Genomic DNA, 23,312 nt, shown 5'->3' with positions numbered 1-23,312 from the left:
CCCCAAATTCTCCAGACCCCATCTGTACCTGCAGCTGCCTATGAGTGAAGGGGAGTAAGGACTACAGATACGAACAGGGCAGAGCAGCACCTGCTCTTCTCTGGGATTCAGACTGATGAAGGAGATGAGACAGATACCCAGGGACCTCAGGACCTGGGAGAAGTGCACATGGAATTCACCAGAGGTCAAAGGGACTCCAGCTAGGTGGTACCTGAGCTGGTCCTGAAGAGACAAACAGGATGTAAGTTCACAAAGAGGTAGATGCAGGACCTTCCAGGCAGAGGAACTGGCAGAAGCCAGGCTTCAGTGAACCGAACCAGAGGATACCTGCTCTGGTTGGGCAGAGGAGGGAGGCAGGTGGTGAAGCTGGAGAGGGAGGTTGGAGGAGATCTCGGCAAGATGGAATTCATACTGTTTTCTAAAGGCAGCAATAAACCAGCCATCCTGCATGTCTCCCATTTATTCACTTAACAAATATTTATTGTAATAGGCATATACTCTCTTTCTCAGGATAAGAGCAAAAGCTTAACTTTGTTACATAATATTCATTTATTTCTTCAATGGATATTGGCTGCCTACTTTCCTTGTGCCAGGTATTCTTCTAGGCCCTGGGGATGTATTTCTGTGGATATTGAACTTTTGCTTTAGTGGGAAAGGCATAACAAACAAGAACAATAAGTAAAATAGAAGTATTTAGATAGTGACAAGTATTCAAGAGAAAAATAAAGTAGAAAAAGAGTCATGCAAATTAGGGACGTGGGTGGGGATTTGCTCTTTTGGAGAGCATGGCCACAAAGGACTGAGGGAGGAGGTGGCTCTCAGTAAAGGCCGAAAGCAGCAGTTTCCAACCTTCTTGGCACTAGGGGCCAGTTTTGTAGAAGACAATTTTTCCATGGACCGGAGGGGGTTGGGGGAGGATGGCTTCAGGATGAAACCGTTTCACCTCCCATCATCAGGCATTAGACTCTCAGAAGGAACGCAACCTAGATTCCTCAAATGCACAGTTCACAATAGGGCTCGCACTCCTTGGGGAAGCTAATGCTGTGGCAGAGTTCCTAACAGGCCACGGACAGGTACCAGTCTGCGGCCGGGGTTTGGGGATCCCTGGCCTAAAGGAATTGAGGGAGACAGACAGGCAAATACACAAGGAGGGACAGTCCAGGCAGGGGGAACTGCAGGAACAAACGCCCTGAGGTGGGACCATATCTGGTGTGTGTGGAGCCAGAGGAGGAGGCCAGCATTGCTGGGGAGTGAGTGAGGGAAGGTGGAAGGAGAGGAGGCCAGAGAGGCCCAGAAGGGACAGGCAGGTCGAGTAGGAGGTCACAGCAGGCCTTGTTCAGAGTGGGAGCGAGTCAGTGCTGACTGCCACACAGTCTGGCTCTTTCTGCAGGGTTTTAACGATGGACAAGGAGTCTTTTCTGCAGTCTGGTCCTATAGATTTGATGAGGTGTGAGCAGTACAGCCAGGGGGCCTGGGAGGTCTAGCTCTTGGAATGCACCCAGGGCCCTTTTAACGCTCAGCATTCACCTGGCTGTGTGCTGTCCTTCCTCCTGCTGCAACCACCCCACACACACTCAGGGGAATGAAACGGCTGCCTTGTTACATTCACAGAACCTGTGGGCCCGGCTCTTCACTGCTCTACTGTGTCTGGAGTGATGCGGGGAAGACTTGAATGGCCAGGGTGATGCAAATGGTTGAGCGCTGGGTGGGCTGGGGCTCCGAGCGTGAGTGGTGCCTCCGAGAGAGTGGCCTCACTTGCATGCCTGGGGCCTGTGCCTGGAGGCTGGAGGATAGTCACCCAGAGCACCCCACAAGGCCTCTCCATGAGACTAGGCTCCTTGCAATGTGGAAGCTTCCTGCTTAGGAGTATCCAGAAAAGGGGCCACAGCGAGCATCCCAAAAGCCACAGGTGGAGTGGGCCTGGCCCCTTCTGACCCAGCCTTGAGAGGCCATAGCATCCTCCCACTGCACTCACTTGGTTGGAGGGGTCACAGAGCCCAGATTTTAGCAGAGGAGACGTTGACCCCACCTCTTGATGGGAGTGTGTAAAGGAATTGGTAGCCTCTTAAAAATACCACTACAAGCCGGGCTCACACCTGTAATCCTAACACTTTGGGAGGCCAAGGTGCAAGGATCACTTGAGCCCAAGAATTTGAAATCAGCTGGGGCAACAGAGCAAGATCCCATCGCTACAAAAATAATAAATAAATAAATAAATAAATAAATATATAAATATTAAAAAAATAAAATAGGAAGAAGATTCAAGCAACCTCAAACGCTGTGCCCACATGAAAAGGCATCCTACCTGGGTGTCTCTGAACCTCAGATAAAAAAGCTCTGCAGGAGGTTCCTGGGAAGGAGGCTATATCCTCACCCCCCTTCCACCAAGGGCTATATCTGTAAACATGTAACTAATTCCCCATGGGGGACAGGGCAGTGTTGTGTGCCACACTTGTGCCAAATATGTATTAATAAACTCTGGACCATATTGGCAGCTTTGTGGTTTTCCATAGTCTTTTGCAGCCTGCAAAACATTTTCCGATTAGAAGCCCCCGCTGTTTTATCTATTACATGTGACACTGAATAAGCCTCTGCATATCCACTGGGGGTTGGTAAGTAACATCAGAGCGTGCAGCGAGGGGAAAAGAATTAAAAAGGGAGCTAATGTCATCCGTGGGGAATAGCTGAGGAAGGAAAAAACCACTCTGGAAGAGAGGGGTTGCAGAAGGATTTTTTGCAATGTATTATGCTCAAGGCAGGCACACACGTGTGTCTGTTGTCCCAGCCTCAACATGTAAAATGAAACTCCAAAGAATGTTATACCATGAGGTAGCTGGGAGGGTGGAGGGAAGGAGGGAGATTTTTATTTCACAAAGCAGTTTGATTTTCTGAGAGCCATATGCTTGCTTTTCTTTTTCCCAAAAAGCCCACAGTCGCATGTGGAAAAAATTTAGAATTTTATTGGCTTTCAGGGAAGAGGGAATTGGAAACGTTAGATAAGTAGGTATCACATGGAACAGTATTTCATAGCACTCCCCCAGGCCTGTGGGTGAATGCCACGCTATAAAGCTGCAGAACTGTGGACAGAAACGCAAAACTGAGATGTGGCAAGAGCTGTGGGCTGGGGACAAGATGTGGGCTCCAGTCCCTGCTTTGCTGCTTAACTCCACCAAACCACTTCGCTTTTCCTGAAATATGGGGGGAAGGTAATATTTGCCCTGTTGATGTTGTAAAACCAATGTAAGTATGTAAGAAGGCCCTGAATGTGGTGTCTTGGCACTCAAAAGGGACAGTCACAGGTCAGGTATTGCTATCTATGAGGATGTAACCTAGAACCCAACCTAAGCTAAGGTATTCATTGGTCCACTTTTTAAGCAAACACATTAATTAAATGCTGTATGAGAATACTTTGTAAGTGGCGGAAACTCAACTGAAAATACCTCATGCAAAAATAGGAAAATGATTAGCTCATGTGTTAATTCATCCAATCAGTAAGTTGACAACACTCTGCTGAGTACCTGCCACTTGCCAGCTGCTGCTCTAGGAAGGGTGCATGTTCTAAAGGGGAGATACAGATAACAATAACCGCATATACACTGAGAAATAAAAATGAAATCCCAAGTCCTCCAACCAACTGAAAGGACCCCTGCCTGGCCAAAGAGACCTCAGAGAAACCTTAAAAACTGACTTCCCAGCCATGACAGAGTGGGAAGTTAGACACATCTCCTTACACCCCCTTCTGCTAACTACTATTAGGCTGTTTTCCCTAAGGGTTAAACAGAAACCAGCCCTGTTTCAATACAACAACTGATCAGTGTTCCTTCCTCATTAGAGACCACTGACCATGGGGTGGTTTTGGCCAGTCTATAGAGGTTGCACACAGAAGGCCTTTGTGTCCCCTGCTTCACCTTTTGACTTATAGAACCTAACTGTAATACATTTAAATGTTGAGTTTCCACCCCAGAGTGAACATGGGGTGCATGTTGCACACATTAGCCTGCTATGCATGCCACGCCTCCCGTTTGCGACTACTTATAGCTCCTCCTATAACCTGTTGATTATGTATGTTTGACCCCCCTCTTCAGCATAAATCCTTGTCTTATTCTTCCCACCCTTATTCTTCCCATCCTTGCTTCTGACTTCTGGCTAGAGGCTATACTTCCAGCCTGTCAGAATGGTCACCTGCAGAAAAATACAGCTTTCCTTTCCAAATGTATGAATCTTGTCATTCTTCAGTTGACAATATATAATTTTTTCAGGTGGTTGTAAGTGCTATAAATAAGGTAAAGCAAGGCAAGGGAATACAGAATTATAAGGAAGTGCTGTTGTAGGAAGGAGGGGTCAAGGATGGCCTAACGGAAAAGGTAACAGTTGAGTAGAACCCTGAAAGAAAGAGAGAGCAAACCATGCAGCTATCTGGTGGAAGAGCATTCCAGGGAGATAGATCAGCAAGTGCAAAGGCCCTGAAGTGGGAGCTAAAATGCTCGTGAGGATGCAGTGGGCTGAGCGAGGGCTAGAGTGGTAAGAGAGGAGGACGGGGGAGCAGCCAGGCCATGCAGGGCCTGAGAGTCATGGTGAGGATCTTGGAGTTGGATGGGGAGCTGTAAGGGGTTCTGAGCAGAGTAGTAGTGTGATCCAACTTATGGTTTTAAAAGGATCTCCTGGGCCACTTGTGGAAGCAGGGAGACCAGTGTGAGGGCTACCGCAGTAGTTTGAGCAAAAGGACTAGGAAGGTAACAGCAGACATAGAATGAATTGGATTCTGAATATTCTCAAAGGCAGTGCTGGTGGGATCTTCTTATGGATTGGATGTAGAATGTGGATGCACAACAAAGGTGTAGGAGTGGTTCAGGCACAGCTGGATCCATGCACTTGAATAATAAAATTGGGACTCTTCATCTTTCCATATCTCTTGTCTGTGCTTTCTTCCGCATTGGCTTCATTTTCAGGTAGCCTCTTCCCATACAGTGAGGAAGATGGCTTCCAGCACCTGGCTCAACTCTGGGCATGCTCAGAAGAGCAAGGAAGCTTTTTGTTCACAAAGTCTTCAATAAATGTCCTCTCTAGCCTCATTGGCTTGAACTGGGTCATGTGCTCAGCCTGAACCAATGAGAATAACAGGGAGGTGGGGGAGTGGGGTGGAATTATGCTGACTGGGTTAGGCCTAAACCACAGCCTTCATTCCTAGAGTTCTGGGTAGTTGGCTCCCTTGAGTAAATGGGGAGATGTGGTGATGGAAAGAAAGCCAAGGGTGGTTATTGAGAGAAGGGGGGCTGGGTGTAAGCTGGCCACCACAATGTCCAATGCATCCAGAGAAAGTTTAATGAAGGGCATCTAATGTGAATGGAAAGGAGGGTACTCATAAGAATGCAATTTGGTGACCTATTACATGTGAAGGCTGAGGGAGAAAGGAGGCTGTAGATGGTTCCAGAATAATCTAGGCAATGATGTTAATAGAAATAGAGACTATGGGATTCAAAGTATGAGTGGGTTGCAAAGGAGTGAGATGAGTTAAATTTTACGATGTTAAAAAAAAAATTTACAATGTAAGAGAGACAGACATCACAGAAATGATTAACCACAAGTCAGGGCAGTGCCAAATAGGCGTTAAATGAGAAGAATAAGCACAATGCTCAGGGGAAACTATAGCTGTGGTGCCTGCAGGTCATAGATAGAGGGACGGGCATTGGCATCTGGCTCTGAACAAATCAAAAGTGAAGTTTGAAGGTCTTTGACTAGGAGCACTTAATTATCCATGGCCCTCAACCCCTTGACGTCCCTAGCATCTTTGCTGTTGTTTGCTTCACCTTCAGTCTGTGTACCAGAGCTGCTAACAGGAAGTCCATCTCACTGCGTGGTTTCCCTTCTTCCTTCTTGCCCCAGGCACAGCCTTCTGTTTAAGCAGTGAAACAGCAAGGGAAAGAGTTACCTGCTGCTGGGGGGCAAAAGAGTACTTTGTCTGGCTGCAGATGGAAGACTGGGTGATTTGGTTTCAGGAGAGGAGCCTGTGGAAAGGAGGGGAAGCCCGGCTGAGGCCTTTTTTTTTTTTTTCTTTTTTTTGAGACAGAGCGTCACTCTGTTGCCCAGGCTGGAGTACAGTGGAGTGATCTCAGTGCTCTGCAGCCTCCGCCTCCTGGGTTCAAGTGATTCTCCTGACTCAGCCTCCTGAGTTGCTGGGACTACAGGTGTGCGCCACCACACCTGGCTAATTTTTGTATTTTTAGTAGAGACGAGGTTTCACCATGTTGGCCAGGCTGGTCTCAAACTCTTGACCTCAAGTGATCCACCCACCTCAGCCTCCCAAAGTGCTAGGATTACAGGCGTCAGCCACCGTGCCCGGCCCCAGCCCAGGACTCCTAAAGGAGAGGCAAAATCTAATCAGCACAACTTCTCCCAAAGACTGGTAGGAAATCTATGGAGAAAGAAATACTCTCCTGTCTGCTGAGAAAAAGGAAAGAATTAAACAAGAATGTGCTGCGTCGGTTAAAGCTTCCCAGGAAAAGATAAGGGTGGTGAAAAATCAGAATTAGATCATGCCAGCCAAAGCAATTAAGGAGAATACGATGTGCTTTTACAAATATCAGGGGGAAAGAAGATTATGGAGAGGAAATAAGACTTAATAAATGCAGAGGACCATGAAATTAATGATGACCACAAATGGCTAAAATACCCAATTCATTTTTTGTTAGCCTTTAACTAGGAACACAAAGGAAAGAAATTGAGCAATTAAAGAGTAAGGACCCCAAAAAAAAGTAAGAACAACTTGAGAGAAGAGGTAAGTAGACACTGGCAGGGAGGAGGTGTCTGCACCGTGTGGCCCTCAAACTCTGCAGGCACCCTCCTGGGACATTACCGTCACAGGCTCAGGGAACAGCCCAGCCCCGCATTGGCACTGGGCTGGTGGGCAGGATGCCTGAAATTCTGAGTGCAACCAATTGACAGAACTTCCCCACTTTCTGGGGAAAGAGTGAGCGAGGAGGGGAGAATGGGAAGGAGAACCAGGCCAGGGTCTTCAGAGAATGGTGACCTTGGAGCCATCATGACTGCTCCAGGATAAACAGAGAGACAGGCTCTACTGGGCTTCCACATCACCCCTCTCTTCCCATTCCTTCTCTCTCCTTCTGCCTCCAGCGCTCACCACCCTGTGTTCAGTGCACATCTGTTGAGTTCTTCCCTATGAAAAGCGCACTGACAAGATTGTCACGCTTCATAAGAAATGGAAGGAAGTACAAAGCATGTTGAGGGAACAAAAATGGCTTGTCCTTTTTTTGCTTGAGGGGAGATCACATTGGTTTCTGTGACTTGCAACCAAAAGTCCTACTCATAAAGCCCTGTTCTACAACAGGCACTGGGGATACAAAGATGTGAGACAGAGTGCTGCTCTTAATGAACTCACAGCCCAGGAAGGAGACATACACACACACACAGCTTTGCAATATGGTGTGGTGCATGCAATAATGGTGGATGTATGGACAAGGTGCCTTGCCAGCTCAGAGGAGGAGTGAGCAATGTTGCTCCCATAGGCCAGTGAAGAAAGCTTCTAAGAGTTTCTTTTGCTTGCTCCTGAAGGATGACTAGAATTTGGACAACTGGCAAAGGTGCACTCTTCAGACAGCAGGAAGCCAGTGTGCAGAGGCCAAGAGGCACAAAGCGCCTGTAATATCCAGCATATAAATCATTCCTTTTTCTTTCTAAATCTTTCCAGCTAAACCCTCTGGCTGCCTAAAATTCCCTCATAATTCGGATATTTCTTGCTAGAGAAAGAGTTGTAGGAATAGGTTCAACTTTTGGCTAACCTCAAGGATTAGGCCACTTTGACGTCCCTTAATTGCATTGCAAAAGAAAACTGAAATGTGAGGACACTGCTTACCCAAAGCAATAGGTAACTGCTGGTGGCCGTTCTGACAGTGACTGGCTACAGTGGGGAGCTGGGGAAGTACGCGGTCTCGGGGAAGGCAGGGCCAAGGAGGCCAAGTCCTATTCTCTATCTCAGCGGCAATGGGAAGCTGCTGAGAGGTCTAAGCAGCAGGTGACAGGGTAGGTTCGAATTTTTAAAAAATCACTCTGGTTTCGATGTGTATATAATTTGGAGTGGGCCATGTGATGTGAATACAGGTCCAGGTGACAGATGAGCCTGGGGCTTGGATTAGTGCAGAGGCAGTGAAGACAGAAAAAAAAAAAAAAAGGGCAGGATGTAGTGATGAGTTGAATATGATGGTGTGGAGTCAGGGTATGGAGAGGAAGGTATCAAATGGAACACCTTGGGGTTTGGGATCACGTACCTGGATGGGGATGCACTAACTAAGATGGAAAGCCCTAGAAGAGGACCCATGGTGAGCCTCACCCAACCCTTAACTCACCTTGTTCTTGCATGTAGATGTGCCCAAGCGGCCATTGGAGGTACCACTGCTGCCACCATCACCCTGATTGACCCACAAACTGCTAGTTTGACAGTCAACAGGCCATGTCATGTCCAGCTGCCCCAATGGAGGGACATGGCACTGTCAGACAATGTGACCTTGGTGTTTTAACTTTTGTCATTCTGTATTGTGTTTACTAACTTTTGGGGATGGAGATGGGGGTGTAGTGAAGGAGAGGCTAATAATTAAGATAAAAGAACTAAAAGGAGCTTCGACTTGGCAAAAACATATTGAAGAGTTACATGATCAATCAATCATAAAGTGTTGAAATTGGGAGGAAACTTAGTTAAAAAAATAATCTTTTCCAGAGCAGTTTTGACAGTAGTTCAAATACCCTCTGCTTCAGTGTTTCCAGTCCTAGGAGCAAACTGTCTCAAAAAGCAGCCGGTTCCATTGTCAGAGGATTCTGATAGAAGGAGATAGGGTTTTCTTGTATTGAATTGAAATTTATCTCTGAGCAACTTCCATTCATTTGTCTTGGTTCCATTCTCTGGAGGGAGAGTAGGTCAATGTCCCTTTTAAAATGTGGTGCCCAGAAAGCAACACAGAACTCCAAATGTGGTCTGATTTAGTTAAAGCCCTGTGGGGAATTTAGAGGGGGAAGAAAAATAAAGCCACGAGTTAACCAGCTTTAAAAAATGACTGTCATAGAAAGCTCCCATAAGCGGAACCTTAGAATCATAAACTAAAGGGAGCCTTTGAAAACACCCAGCTGGTTTGTTTCCTTGCAGAGGAAAATCACACCTAAACCTGTCTAACCCAGAGATACTGACCTATTTTTTAAGACCTCTAAAAGCAAGGGTTCCACTGATGTTTATTGCAGAGAGATTTCTTACAAATCAATCATTATAAAATATCTTCAAATCAGTGTTTTCTAGTAGACTAATTTGTTTTTACATTTTCCTCTTTCTCTTGCTATTATCTTTCCGACCACATAAATTGTCTTCCTAATGAAGCCGCTTATTGTATCATATTCTGGGAGTGTATGTTCATCTGCTCCTGTAGTGTTTCAGCTCCTACTGCATTAATTAACTGCGCTTCCTCTATTATTTTCCTCTTTTTTGCATGCGATCCATGGCATTTATCCTTATATTGTTGCATAATGCTTTGTGCGATGGATGTGTTCTCAAAATCGTGTGCAAATCTAATCTTCGTAAATTGAGTCTCTTCAATTAGAAGTGCCTTCCAAATGCATTTCAAATGTTCATTATTTAAAGTCACTCTGTGGGAGTTGGCTTGGTAGAACAGAAAACACAGGACCTTTGGGTCTTCTTCTTACAAGCTGCGTGATCTTTACCGGTGACTTAATCTACTTGAGCCCTAGTTTCTCATCCATGAAATGGGGATAAAAATGCCTCTTCTCAATATGTTGTTGCAGACAATAAATAAGCTAAGAAAAAATTAGTGCAACTTAAAAAATAGATGTCTTCTTATCTTTAAAGTGAAGAGTCCTCTTTAAAGACAATAATAGTCTCAAAAGTCTATTTTGCAAGTTCAGATGTTTTCGCATCACATGTTCTTAAAGGAGAACACAGCATATATTGACTTCGCTGTCTGGCTGTGGCAGCTTTCTACCAAACTTCTTGGATTCACGCCTCCAGAACCCTGTCTTGTCTGGGCTGACTTTCTCATTTGCAGAGGTGAACATCTGCAGTGTTCGTGGCCATCCTGCTGTGTCCCTGCTTTTACCACTATGCTTGAGTTCTTGAAGCTTAAGTAACTTAAGCTTAAGGGATGTAACATCCCTTCTGTTTTCATTATCATTTAAATATCTCTTTCTGAATATCCTAACCTGCTCATTTCCATGTTATTTGAATCCTTTTTGTTTCCCCAAGAATCACCCATCTCTCCTACCTGACTCTGAGTTCCTTGAGACATCATGTCCACAGGCCAAGAGTAGTATATGAATGAATGGCTAATGACCCTCACAAGAAGTTCTTTCTATAGCCTGACACATCAAACAATTCACTTCAACTCTCTGAGATTCCTCATCTGTAATATTAGGATATGCAACGATATCAGTGGTTTCCAGGAGGCTGGGGTGCCTTCTCCTTGGGGGTCTATGATGATAGAAATGGAGCAATGTTTTTAAAAGCTCAAAAGAAAGTGTGTGTGTTGCCAGTTAAGGCTATGTTGGCTAATATGAACACTGTCTCTTGCTCTGGTTGAATGATGTCAACTCTGTGGGTATCGTAGATAAAATCATGTTGCTTAGCATGTGTATCCATCAAGATTCTTGGCTGCATGCAATAGAAACTAAGTCTAGTTGACTTAAGCAGAAAATAATTGCTTTGGGAAAATGTCTGCCAGCTCCAGAGCAAACGAAAAGGCAGGAGGACTAGACTCTGGACATGGGCAGTAGCCAGGAAAAGCTGAGCAATGAGGAGCTCAGCCAAGGTCACATCACAGAAGTGGCATGGTTGGGATGCCACTGGACACCAGGCACTGACCCATGGGATCCACCAGGACATGGGATGCCACTACCCAGCAGACTGCATTCCAAACCATGGTTGCTGCTTTGTGTTACTTGCTCCAGATGCAAAGTCCCAGGTTGACACCACCCAGTTGGCAAATTTTTTTTTTTTTTTTAGACAGAGTTTTGCTCTTATTGTGCAGGCTGGAGTGCCATGGCGCGATCTCGGCTCACTGCAACCTCTGCTTCCAGGGTTCAAGGGATTCTCCTGCCTCAGCCTCCTGAGTAGCTGGGAGGCATGCACCACCATTCCCGGCTAATTTTGTATTTTTGGTAGAAATGGGATTTCTCCATGTTGGTCAGGCTGGTCTCAAACTCCCGACCTCAGGTGATCCGCCCACCTCGGCCTCCCAAAGCGCTGGGATTACAGGCATTAGCCACCGCGCCTAGCCGAGTTGGCAAATCTTAAGTCTTGTGTGCTCTTGCCCAGCTGCTGAAGGACAGGGACAACAAGTATAAGGCTGTCAAAAACTCTATTTTATTAGGATTCCCCAAATATAAGAAGGAGATCAGCTGCTGGCCAGCCCACAAAATGAAACAAAACAAAATCCACTATGGTTGTTAAATGTTTGTTTTTTGTTTATTTTATTGAGACAGGATCTGACTTTATCGTCTAGGCTGGAGTGCAATGATGCAATCATAGCTCACTACAGCCTCAAACTCCTGGGTTCAAGCAATCCTCCTGACTCAGTCTCCCAAGTAGCTAGGACTAGGACTACAGGCATGCACCACCACATCCAGCTTGTTAAACGTTTTTCATGACCAAAAAACCAATAGAACTTAACTGATAGTAGAGAAACATATTTTGGAACACGAGATCAATGGAAGAAAAAATAATGAACAGGTTTAAAGATTAAAAAAAAAAAAAAAGATTGACTATAATAGGCGATCTCTAATGTTGTTCACAGACTTAGACGCCCCCTGCAGGCAGGATGAAGGAATAAAGACTGGACTGATTTTCTCAAGCCCTTTCTTTCATTGAATATATGTCATAATAATCTGGACTTGTAGAATTAATCACTGCTTAGAAATAGCTAGCTCATAGCTGCTACACATAAGAGAAAACAAAAGTAATAATGCCTTAAACATGGTATGGAGGTCCTATTGGTTTGAATGTGTCCCACAAAGTTCATGTGTTAGAAACTGAATCCCCAAACCAACATTATTGGGAGGTGGGATTTGTAAGAGGCTCTGCCCTCGTGAATAGATTAGTGCTTTTCTCACAGGAGTGTGTCCCTGGATAAAAGGATAAGTTTGGACAGCTTCCTGGTCTCTCTCGTGTCCATGCTCTCTTGCCCTTCCACCTTCCACCATGGGATATCACGGCAAGAAGCCCCTCACCAGTTGGAGGCTCCCATACCTTGTACTTCCCAGGCTTTAGAACTGTAAGAAATAAATCTCTGTTCTTTATAAATTACCAGTCTCAGGTATTCTGTGATAGCAGCACAAAACAGACCAAGACAAGTGGTTTCTTTCACATAAAAGAAATCTGAAGTGGTGTCCATGAGCCCGGGCCTCTTTTATTTTTGCTCTGCCATCATTAGTATTACAGGGCTCCCATCCTCAAAGACACTTCCTTAAGGCTGCTGGAGGGAAGTAGGCAGAAAGGTGAAGGGAAAAAAGACAAGAGAGAACAGATAAACCATCTGACCCCTCTTAAGACTTCCTGGAAGTCCTGAGATCTACATTTAGATTTAACAATGTCTGCTTGCATCTTATTGACCACCCTTAACTGTAAGATAGCCTGGGCGTTGTGGTCTTTTATTAGGGCACATGGTCACTCAAATATTGAATGAGCAACTAGCAGTCTTCGCCTCCCCAGGGAAGTTTCAGAGATAGTGAGAAGTTTGATTTAGTGGCCTTTGACTCTCCCTTTGCTCCAACTCTGTCCCTCCCCTGAGTCGACTTTATGTGATATCACTTAGGACGAGGGAAGCTTCCAGGGAAGACACCAGCACTGAGGCGTTAGCACCACCTCTCTGCAATGTCTAGAGAGTGGTACGAGCCCTTTGAGGAGCTTCCTAGGAAATAACCGCACACTGAACATTTATTGAGCATTAACCTTCTGCCAGGCACTGTGTGAAGTGCTTTATCTCTACCCTCTAACCTCATCCTCACAAATGCTCCATGAGGTAGGCACAATTGTGCCCATCCTGAAAATGAGGGAGCTAAGGATAAGTGACTGTAACTTGCCTGATCACGGTTAGTGAGTGGGGACCAGGATGGAAACCTGTGTTTATCTGACTTCTGAGCCCAGGATCTTAACCACCCCACTGCAGCTGTGCTGTCCCATACAGTGTCACTGGTCCCACGTAGCTATATGCCCTTAGATTTAAATTAATTAAAGCAAAGTCAAATTTAAAATTCAGCTCTTCAACCATGCTGCTTACATTTCAAGAGCTCAGTAGCCATGGAACACGCAGAACACAAGATCAGTGGAAGAAAAAAATAACTTTATTATTTTTTTCATTATTTCATTTTTTGTGGCTAGTGGTTACCATCTTGGGCAGCAAAGCCTTAGAACATTTATAACATCACAGAAAGTTCTGTTGGACAATGCTGTGCCAGAGGAATGGATCATTATTGATTTTCATTCATCATCACAAATAGGATGACGAGAAAATTTTTTCTTGCCCTAGCCTCTTTTCCTGTTTTCCAGCTGCCTTTTCTTGATATATTATATAGCCCAGCCATACACGTACAAAGAGACGGAAGAAATTCTGAAAAAGAAAATACCAACCAAAGGTGAAAGTGGCCGCTTGTGATATTTCTGCTGCGACAATACTTTTCACTCTGGGGCAGGAGACCATTGTGAAGGGCATGGCAGGCTTGGTGGGGCGGGTGTTCCCTGGTGTCTGCAGTCAGCTCAGCTCAGAGTGAGCACTAGACGGCATGAATTCCTGAACACAAAACCCTCTTATCTTTTAGTTCTGCTCTTTAGCTGTTCTCTAGTTGCCCTATTTCAGCACATGCCAAATGTGTTTCAGTGTAAACCTGTACTTTTAAAAGGTTGCAAAGCTCCTAGCTGCTGCAAAGTAAGGTTTTTCAGAACACATTTGCATCTTTTCTCAGTTGCTATCTTAATTACACATAATAAAGGTATTTAGTTATAGACAAATAGCTGATGAGCCTGAACTGTAATGAAAAGGTCTTGCCGAAAGTCATTTCCCTTGTCAAGAGAGAACTTGCTCAAAGACAGTGGGAAGCTGTGATTCATTCTTGTGCCACAGTGTTACTACAAGAAATTCAGTTCACTGGGAGTAGCTGGCGCACAAACTTCAAGCAGTGACAAAGTCTAGAGTTCTCAGCTGTTTTCTGTGGCCACCACTGATGCCTTGATTAGAAATGTGTGATGAGAGAAGACCAGCACCATTTGTGATTGGTTTAACAGGAATCAGCAACTTTGCAGTTGACCATCTGTTTTTGTTAATGAAGTTTTATTGGAACACTGTCATGCTCATGATTTATGGCTGCTTTCCTGAAACAACAGTAAAGGTGAGTAGTTATAGCAGACACTATATGGCCTGCAAAGCCTAAAGTACTTAATAGATGACCCTTTCCAAAGTTTATTGACCCCTGGCTTAGAAGGTAGGAGCTGGACTAAATTAGAGGTCTCGGCCCTATCTCTGTAGGAGGGCTGGCACTGACCTTTCCCTCTCACCTGGCCCAGTTGACCATCTCTGCCCTGCATGACAGCCCTACCTTCTTTCTGCCTAGCCGTCTACCTCCTGGCTACCTGCAGTCTATTCTCCTCAGCACAGCTAGAGTGCGCCCCTTTGAAACATAAGCCATTTCATGTCACTCCCTTACTCAAAGCCCTTCAAGTGCTTCCCATTTCATAGACAGTAAAATCCAAAGGCCTTCAAGTGGCCTGCAAGGCCCTATATCAGCTTCTCCGGCCATCCTAGCCTTCTTGCTGAGCTCGAACTGGCAGCACTGTCTCCACTCAGAGGCAGAGGTGGCTCACTTACCACCAAAAATGCCCATCATAGTGTGCCCTTGCTGCCGGAGGCAGCTGCCCGGAGAGATGCCTCAGCATTCAGGTGTGGCTGAGGACTGGTTCTCCCCAGCGGAACATGACACGAAGTGGTGCTTGTCACTTCTACTGGGGGTGTGAGGAGGGAGTGACTTAAGAACCATCTGTGCCTTCTCTACTCCCCATCTGCCCACTTATTGGGGAGGCGTTTTGGACCCTTGGAGAGGAGAAAGCCACGAGATGGAAGTTGTTTGGATGTCTGGACCCAAATGAAGACTGCTGTCCATCAACCAGCAACATCATGTTGAACTGGAGCATGAGCAAGAAATAAACATTTACTGTGCTGTGCTCTTATTGTGAAGTTTGGGGATGTGTTTGTCATGACAGTTAGTAGTATTGCAACTCACATAGGGCCTTTGCTCCTGCTGTTCCTTTTGCCCGAAATGCTCTTCTGCAAATACTTGCATGACTTTCCACTTCCTTCAGATCTCTGTTCTGACAGCATCTTATCTGAGCAATTTCCCCAGGTTACCCCAGATAAAAGAGCAGCTCACCCACCCCAGCATTCCTCTCTGCCTGACCCTCTTTTCCTTTTCCGTTTAGTACACATCGCTTGGCATAGACTTTACCAGCTCGTGGCTCAGTGCCTGAGTTGTTTGCTGTCTTTCTCCCTCCATTAGAATGTAAGTTCCATGAAGGCTGCCATCTGGTCGGGGTATTTCCACATGGCCCCACCACTTAGTATGGTGGCTGTCACAGTGTGGGGGTGCCATAAATGTTTGATGGACACGTAAAGAAATGAGTGAACAGACCAGCAAGCTGGCTGTCTTCCTGATTATGTACACAAGGATGAATGGGGAAAATAGCAAGGTTTAGGGTAGGCGGTAGAAAGGAGAGAAGAAAGCAGAATGACACAAGTGGGGTGATTTTGTTTTGCAGTTTTTAATATTAGGTATTATTTGATGCCAGAGACAATACATGCACCAGGCATGGGGGGGCCCCAACTGTCAAGGTGCTGCAAGTCCATGGAGGCATGAGACTGGGAAACAGGTGGCACACACTGGGAGCATGGCTGTGTGTTCTGCAGGGATCTCTGAGGCTCACGGATGAGCATTGTGATTAGCCTGCGGGTCAGGGAAAGCTAGACAATCCCTAGGAGGACTCGGCAAGAAGGAGAATCCAGAAGAGGCGCTCCTGGAATCAGGAAGAGCAGGTAAAGTTCCACAGCCTGGTGGGTTGGAGGAGCCCTGAGCAGTATGATAGAGCATGAACCTAGAGGAAGGTGGCGGTGAAGGGAGGGGACGGCAGACAGGCCTGCGGGGCCCAGATCATGAGCAGACTTGTTTGTTATACTAGGAAGTTTGAACTGTATGCTGAAAGCAATGGGAACCAAGCAAGAGAGGTTCAAGCAGGCCGATGGCACAATCAGATGTGCATTTTATGAGGCTCATTCTGGCAGCAGCCTGTAAAAAAGATTGGCATGGATGTGAGATTAGAGGCCAGGTGAGGCAAATATATCAAGATGTCCTAGGGATGGTCCAGGAACCCAGCACCAAATTGTTGTGAGACAATGCAAACCATGTGCCCTAGCTCTAGCCATGGGAGCCTGGGAAGCTATTTTCACTTTCTTTCTCCCTGTGCCAAGTTGAGGGGGTGGGTGCCATCTAGATCTAGTTTCCTAAAACCTTGGACTCCAGGAGAAGGCAAAGGTTTCATGCAATGACATCTTGAAACCTTGATTGGGCTTCATGTTCTGCCTTTTTTCACCATCCAGAGGGGTTCCTATAGGGATGGTGGAGCCCCGATGAACTATTACCACAAGCCAGTGCTGAGGCATAGGCCAAGGACCTTGAGGTCCAACCAAAAGGGAGGATATTTGGGAGGCCCAAGTACCAGGTTGATCATGTTTTAAATGAAGTGTCTAGGGCCTTAGCATCAGAGGGGTGGCCAGAGAGGGGACATTCAGGGTGTATAGACAAAGCAGCTGCATTTCAGCTGATTGGGGTTAGCATTCTCCAGGAGAATCAGCTGCATTTCAGCTGATTGGGGTACATCCTTCCCAGGAGAGGCCAAGGAAGACAGAGGAGATGTCAGGAACGGGTATCTGTAGCTACCCAAATGTCAACAGGAGATATCTTCCGAGACTCTCGGTTTGCTCCCAGATGCTTGGTAGCTTTCATGTGGCAGTGTCTACACAGCAGCAGAACTCTTGATAATTTTCCCTGAGCTCACCCACCCATGTGGCACTTGTTGAGAATTCCAGGAATGAGAGAAAGGATGGAGTGGGGTCTCTCAGGGTATGTAAAAAATACTTGGAGCTGAGCAGTGGGTGAACTCTAGGGGTCTGGCTTCCAACAATGAGTCATAAAAACTGGGAGAAGGTCAAGATTCAAGATAGCCCTTGTTTCTCATATGGTTTGTGCAAAGCTCCTGTGCTGTGAGAGAACATTCTGCATTCAAGGAGTTTACAGATGTTCAGGGTGGCTGGAATGAGAAATACAAGGAGGTGGGTGTATGAGTGAGGTTGAGAACAGAGGCCAAGTCAAACAGAGCTTTGCAAATCATGTCAAATATTTGAACAAATGTCTGAAACAGGTGCCCATAAGTGGCTTTTATAGGTTCCCTGTGCCTCTTGTTATAGATGAGTGGCATGGAGATTTCAGTTAGAAGCTTAGAAGGTCTGAGGTTCAATGTGATGCTTTGATATATGTATATATTGTGGAATGACTATATTAAGCTAATTAACATATCTGCCACCTCACATACTTATCATCTTTCATAACGAGAACATTTAAAGTCTACTCTTTCAGCAATTTTGAAGTCTATAATATATTATTACTAACTATGGTCACCACGCTGTGCCATGCTGAGACCGTCTTAAAATATCTTTCTCTTGTATAATTGAAACTTTGTACCCTTTGATCAACACTACTTGTTCCCCACCCCACTGCACTCCTCAGCCTTTTGTAGCCACTGTTTGACTCTCTACTTCTAGAAATTCAACTTTTTTAGATTCCACATATAAGTGAGATCATGCTGTATGTGCTTTTCTGTGCCTGTTTCATTTCATTTAGCATTATATTATCCAGGTTCACCCATGTTGTCACAAATGACAGAATTTCCTTCTTTTCAAAGGCTGAATAGTATTCTATTGTGTATATTGTGTGTACATACTACATATTCTTTATCCATTCACTGGTTGATAGACACTTAGATTGATTCCATGTCTTGGTTATTGTGAATGATACTGAAGTGAGAAGGAGAGTGCAGATATATCTTCAACAGACTGATTTCAATTTCTTTGGATATATACCCAGAAGTTGGATTACTGGGTCATCTGGTCATTCTAATTTCTGTTTTTTGAGAAAGCTCCATATTGTTTTCCATAATGGCTGTACTAATTTACATTTCCACAGTCAGTGTACAAGGGTTCCTTTTTTTTCCACATCCTCACCAACATTTCTTTTTTGTCTTTCTTATAATAGCCTGTTAGAAACAGGTGTGAAGTGATATCTCATTGAGGTTTTAATTTACATTTCCCTGCTGTTGGCCATTTGTACGTCTTCTGTTGAGAAATGTCTACTCAGGTCCTTTTCCCACTTAAAATATTGGATTGTTCTCTTGTTGTTGAGTTGTTTGAGTTCCTTATGTGTTTTTGATATTAACTCCTTAACAGATGAATTGTTTGCAAATATTTTCTCCCTGTTTATGGGTTGCCTCTTTATTCTGTTAGTTGGTTCCTTTGCTGTGTGGAAACTATTTAGTTTGTATTTCTGGTGCTACAGAAATACAGGGGTTCATAAGAAATGACTATGAACAATTATTTGCCAAAAAATTGGATTTTTTTGAAATCCAATCTAGATGAAATGGATACATTTCTAGACACATACAACCTACCAAACTGAATCATGAAGAAATAGAAAATCTGAATAGATCAATAATTAGTAAGGGGATTGAATCAGTAATAAAAAGCTCCCCATCAAAGAACAGCCTAGGAATAGATGGCTTTATAGCTGAATTCTACCTAATATTTAAAGAAGAAAAATATCAATTCTTCTCAAACTCTTCCAAAAAATTGAAGCAGAGGAAATACTTTCAAATTCATTTTTCAAGCCTGCCTTTACCCTGGTATTAAAGCCAGACAAGGACACTACAAGAAAATAAAATTACAGGCCAATATCCCTGATGAACATAGACGTAAAAATTGTCAACAAAATACTAGCAAATTGGATTCAACAGCACATAAAAGGATCATGATCACCATGATCAAATGAGATTTACCCCTGGGGTGCAAAGATGGTTCAACATACACAAATCAATAAATGTGATACACCATATTAACAGAATGAAGGGCAAAAACCATCATCTCAATACAGAAAAAAAAAATTTGATAAAACTCAACATCTTTTCATGATTAAAACTCTCAACCGAAGAAATGTACCTCAACACAATAAAGGCCACATATGACAAGGCTATAGCTAACACCACACTCAATGGTGAAAAGCTGAGAGTTTTTCTTCTAAGCTCAGGAAAAAGGCAAGGACGTCACTCCTGACACTTGTGTTCAACATAGTGCTAGAAGTTCTAGCCAGAGCAGTTAGGAAAGGAAAAGATACAAAAGGCATCCAAATAGGAAAGGAAGATGTGAAATTGCCTCTATTGGCTGGCAATCTGGTCTTACACAGAGAAAATCCTAAAGACTCTGCCAAAAATTGTTAGAATTGATAAACAAATTTTTCAGTTTCAAGATACAAAATCAACATACAAAAATCAGTAGTGTTTCTATACACTAACAACAAATTTTCTAAAAAAACAAGAGGGCCGGGAGCGGTGGCTAACACCTGTAATCCCAGCACTTTGGGAGGTCAAGGTGGGCAGATTACAAGGTCAAGAGTTTGAGACCAGCCTGGGCAACATAGTGAAACCCCATCTCTACTAAAAATACAAAAATTAGCCTGGCATTGTAGCGGTACATGCTTGTAATCCCAGCTACTCAGGAGGCTGAGGCAAGAGAATTGCTTGAACCGGGGAGGTGGGGGTTACACCACTGAACTCCAGCCTGGGCGGCAGAGCAAGACTCTGTCTCGGGCAGGGGATGAAAAAGCAATTAAGAAAATCCCAGCTCTCTGCTCCTCCCATTCAACAGACAGCTGCATCTTCTCGTGCAGCGCCAGCTGCATCCCTGAGACATCATGGTGAAGCTGAAGCCTGGACTCAAATGGGTTTGGCTGTATTGGGTGCCTGGTCACCAGGGCTGCTTTTAACTCTGGTAAAGTGGTATTGTTGCCATCAAAGACCGCTTCATTGACCTCAACTACATGGTCTACATGTTCCAGTATGATTCCACCCATGGCGAATTCCATGGCACCGTCAAAGCTGAGAACAGGAAGCTTGTCATCAATAGAAATCCCATTATCGTCATCCAGGAGCTAGATTCCACCAAAATCAAATGGGGTGATGCTGGCGCTGGTATGTTGTGAAGTCCACTGGCGTCTTCATCACCATGGAGAAGGCTGGGGCTCATTTGCAGTGGGGAGCCAAAGGGGTCATCATCTCTGTCCTCTCTGCTGATGCCCCCATGTTCATGATGGGCTTGAACCATGAGAAATAGGACAACAGCCCCAAGATAGTCAGCAACGCACCCTGTGCCATCAACTGCTTAGCACACCAGGCCAAGGTCATCCATGACAACTTTGGTACCGTGGAGGGACTCATGACCACAGTCCACACCATCACTGCCACCCAGAAAACTGTGGATGACCCCTCTGGGAAACTGTGTTGTGACAGCCACAGGGCTCTCCAGAACATCATCCCTGCCTCTACTGGCACTGCCAAGTCTGTGGGCAAGGTCATCCCTGAGCTGAATGGGAAGCTCACTGGCATGGCCTTCCGAGTCCCCAGTGACAACGTGTTGGTCATGAACCTGACCTGCCTGGAAAAACCTGCCACATATGATGACATCAAGAAGGTGGTGAAGTAGCATCCGAGGGCCCCCTCAAGGGCATCCTGGGCTACGCTAAGCACCAGGCTTGTCTCCTCCGACTTCAACTGCGACACCCACTCCTCCACCTTTGATGCTGGGGCTGGCATTGCCCTCAATGACCACTTTGTCAAGCTTATTTCCGGGTATAACAATGAATTTGGCTACAGCAACAGGGTAGTGGACCTCACGGCCCACATGGCCTCCAAGGAGTAAGACCCCCAGACCACCAGCCCCAGTGACAGCATGAGAGGAAAAGAGAGGCCCTCACTGCTGGGGAGTTTCTGCCACACTCAGTACCCCACTACACTGAGAATCTTCCCGCCTCACAGTTTCCATGCAGATCCTCTGAAGAGGAAGGAGCCTAGGGAGCCCCACCTTGTCATATATCATCAATAAAGTCCCCTGTGCTCAGGAAAAAAAAAAAAAATTCCATTTACAATAGGATTGAAAAAAAAAAAAGTTCATTTCTGCTCATGTTGTCAGCAGCTGTGGCTCTGCTCTGCATGTCTTCTTGTTCCAGGATCCAGCTGTAAAGCAGACCCATCCTGAACACATTGTTTTGTGACCGAGGGAGAAGAGGGCCCGCAGACCCATGTGGTGCTTCTTCAAGCCACTGCTCACCAGGCGGCACAGGTCACTTCTGCTTACATCCTGTTAGCCAAAGCAAGCCCCCTGTCCAGGCCTGAGGGAGTAGGGAGAGGACCTGCACCTCTCTCATAGGCCACAAAGGGAGGGTAAGGGATAACTGGGCACAAGAATAGGATTTGCTCCACTCCCTGTTTTTAAACATTAGCAACTGAATTAAAAGTGTCATAAATGCTGGGCAGAGCCAAATAAAACACAAGAAACCACAAGCCATGGATGTACAACCTCTAATTTAAAAAGTCAGAAATGGAGTGAAAGCCTTGTTCTCTTCCTTGAAACATACACGCTACCTCAGAGTCTGCCGAGTTGAACAGTCCTCTCAAAAAGGAAAAGTGGTTACTTTGCCTTTAACATTATGGGTGAATCTATACTAGCTCCTAGTATAACCCAGCACCCCTGTTTTTCTAGAGGTGGTTTGTTTTTTTCCTTCTCGCTCTCTTCTTTTCTCATTTCCCTGGCTCCCTTAGCCTTTCAGAAATGCAAATACAACCATTCTCCTCCCCCTCACCCGACATTCCCTACAGGGCAAGTTTTTCTAACTGTGTGCTCCAAGACAGATCTCTCCTGGAGAGCTGACGGTCGATTTGCAGACCAAAGCACACCCACCAAGGAACTTTCCCTTCCAGAGGTTGCCTCAGAACTTCCATCTTCCCAGGGTTGCCTCAGGGCTTCCATCCACCAGGAGGGCAAATCGAAAGCACACCCGCTTGGCCACTTTTTCAACTTACTTCTGCCCAGGAAGGTGCCAACTCAACACCAAGCTAGGAGGGGGACCCCTGCCCTTGCTCATTTCCTCCCTTACCCTATAAAAATCCCTGCTTTCTGCTCCCAAAGTGAAGCAGCACATTTTAAGGTAGGACCCTTTGTGCCCCTTCCCCAAGCTAACTTTGGAATCAATTCGCTTTTTTTTGCATCAGACCTTGCTCTTGTTAGCTGGACTCCACATGCAGCGAGCAACTAACCTGCATTTTAGTTACACTGGTAATCACTACTTCCTTGTGTAGGTGCTCATAAATTCTCTTTAAACAATTTATTTGTAAATATGACCTAGAATCTAGGTCATTTGCTGTTCTGTAATCTCCAGAATTCACCTTCTATTTCTTGCACTTAGGACGTTTGCCTGGGTCCAGTGCTATGGCACCAGTTTTGCTCACTACAGTCCCACAAAGATCATTGGTAGAACTAAGCAACACATTTGCAAGATTTCTTAGCACCTAAGGGTAAAATGTTTTCGGGCCAAGAAACTTGACACCGCCTCCAATTGCATGAAGCTCTTTTACATTTCTTTAACTACTTTTTTATCCTGGACCCTATCATTGTCATTAAGAACCATATGAGTAGAATCTGGAAGAAACTGCCATTCAAACCAGCATTAATTTTTGTTCAGAAAGAAGATGGTCAATTACTCAGGGTTCTCCAGGGGGACAGAACCAATAGGATACATATATATAGGATACATATACATATATATAGGATTGTATACATTTGTGTATATATACACACATATATACATGTATCCTATTGGTTCTGTCCCTCTGGAGAACCTTGAGTAATTGTATACGTGTGTGTGTATATATATATATATATATGAGTTTATTAGGGAGAATTGGCTCACACAATTACTAAGGCAAAGTCCCACAATAGGGCTTGCAAGCTGGGGAATGAGAAAAACCGGTAGTGTGTCTCAGTCCAAGCCCTAAGCCTCAAAACAGGGAAAGCTGACAGTGCAGCTCCCAGTCTGAGACTGAAGGGCTGAGAGCACCCCAGAGGCCACTGGTACAAGTCCCAGAGTGCAAAAGCTGAATAACCTGGAGT

The 23,312-nt window shown here is 45.1% G+C and overlaps 1 pseudogene; it reads left to right on the top strand.

Annotated features, from left to right (window-relative positions):
* The first annotated feature begins 20,136 nt into the window (after nucleotides 1-20,136).
* On the top strand, nucleotides 20,137-21,101 carry LOC126930767 (glyceraldehyde-3-phosphate dehydrogenase-like; annotated as a pseudogene).
* The last annotated feature ends 2,211 nt before the right edge of the window (nucleotides 21,102-23,312 follow it).

Source organism: Macaca thibetana, chromosome 1 (genome assembly GCF_024542745.1).
Source record: "Macaca thibetana thibetana isolate TM-01 chromosome 1, ASM2454274v1, whole genome shotgun sequence".
Classification (NCBI taxonomy): domain Eukaryota; kingdom Metazoa; phylum Chordata; class Mammalia; order Primates; family Cercopithecidae; genus Macaca; species Macaca thibetana.
The sequence above is the reverse complement of the archived record's forward strand: the minus strand, read 5'-3'. Positions and strand labels throughout refer to the sequence as shown.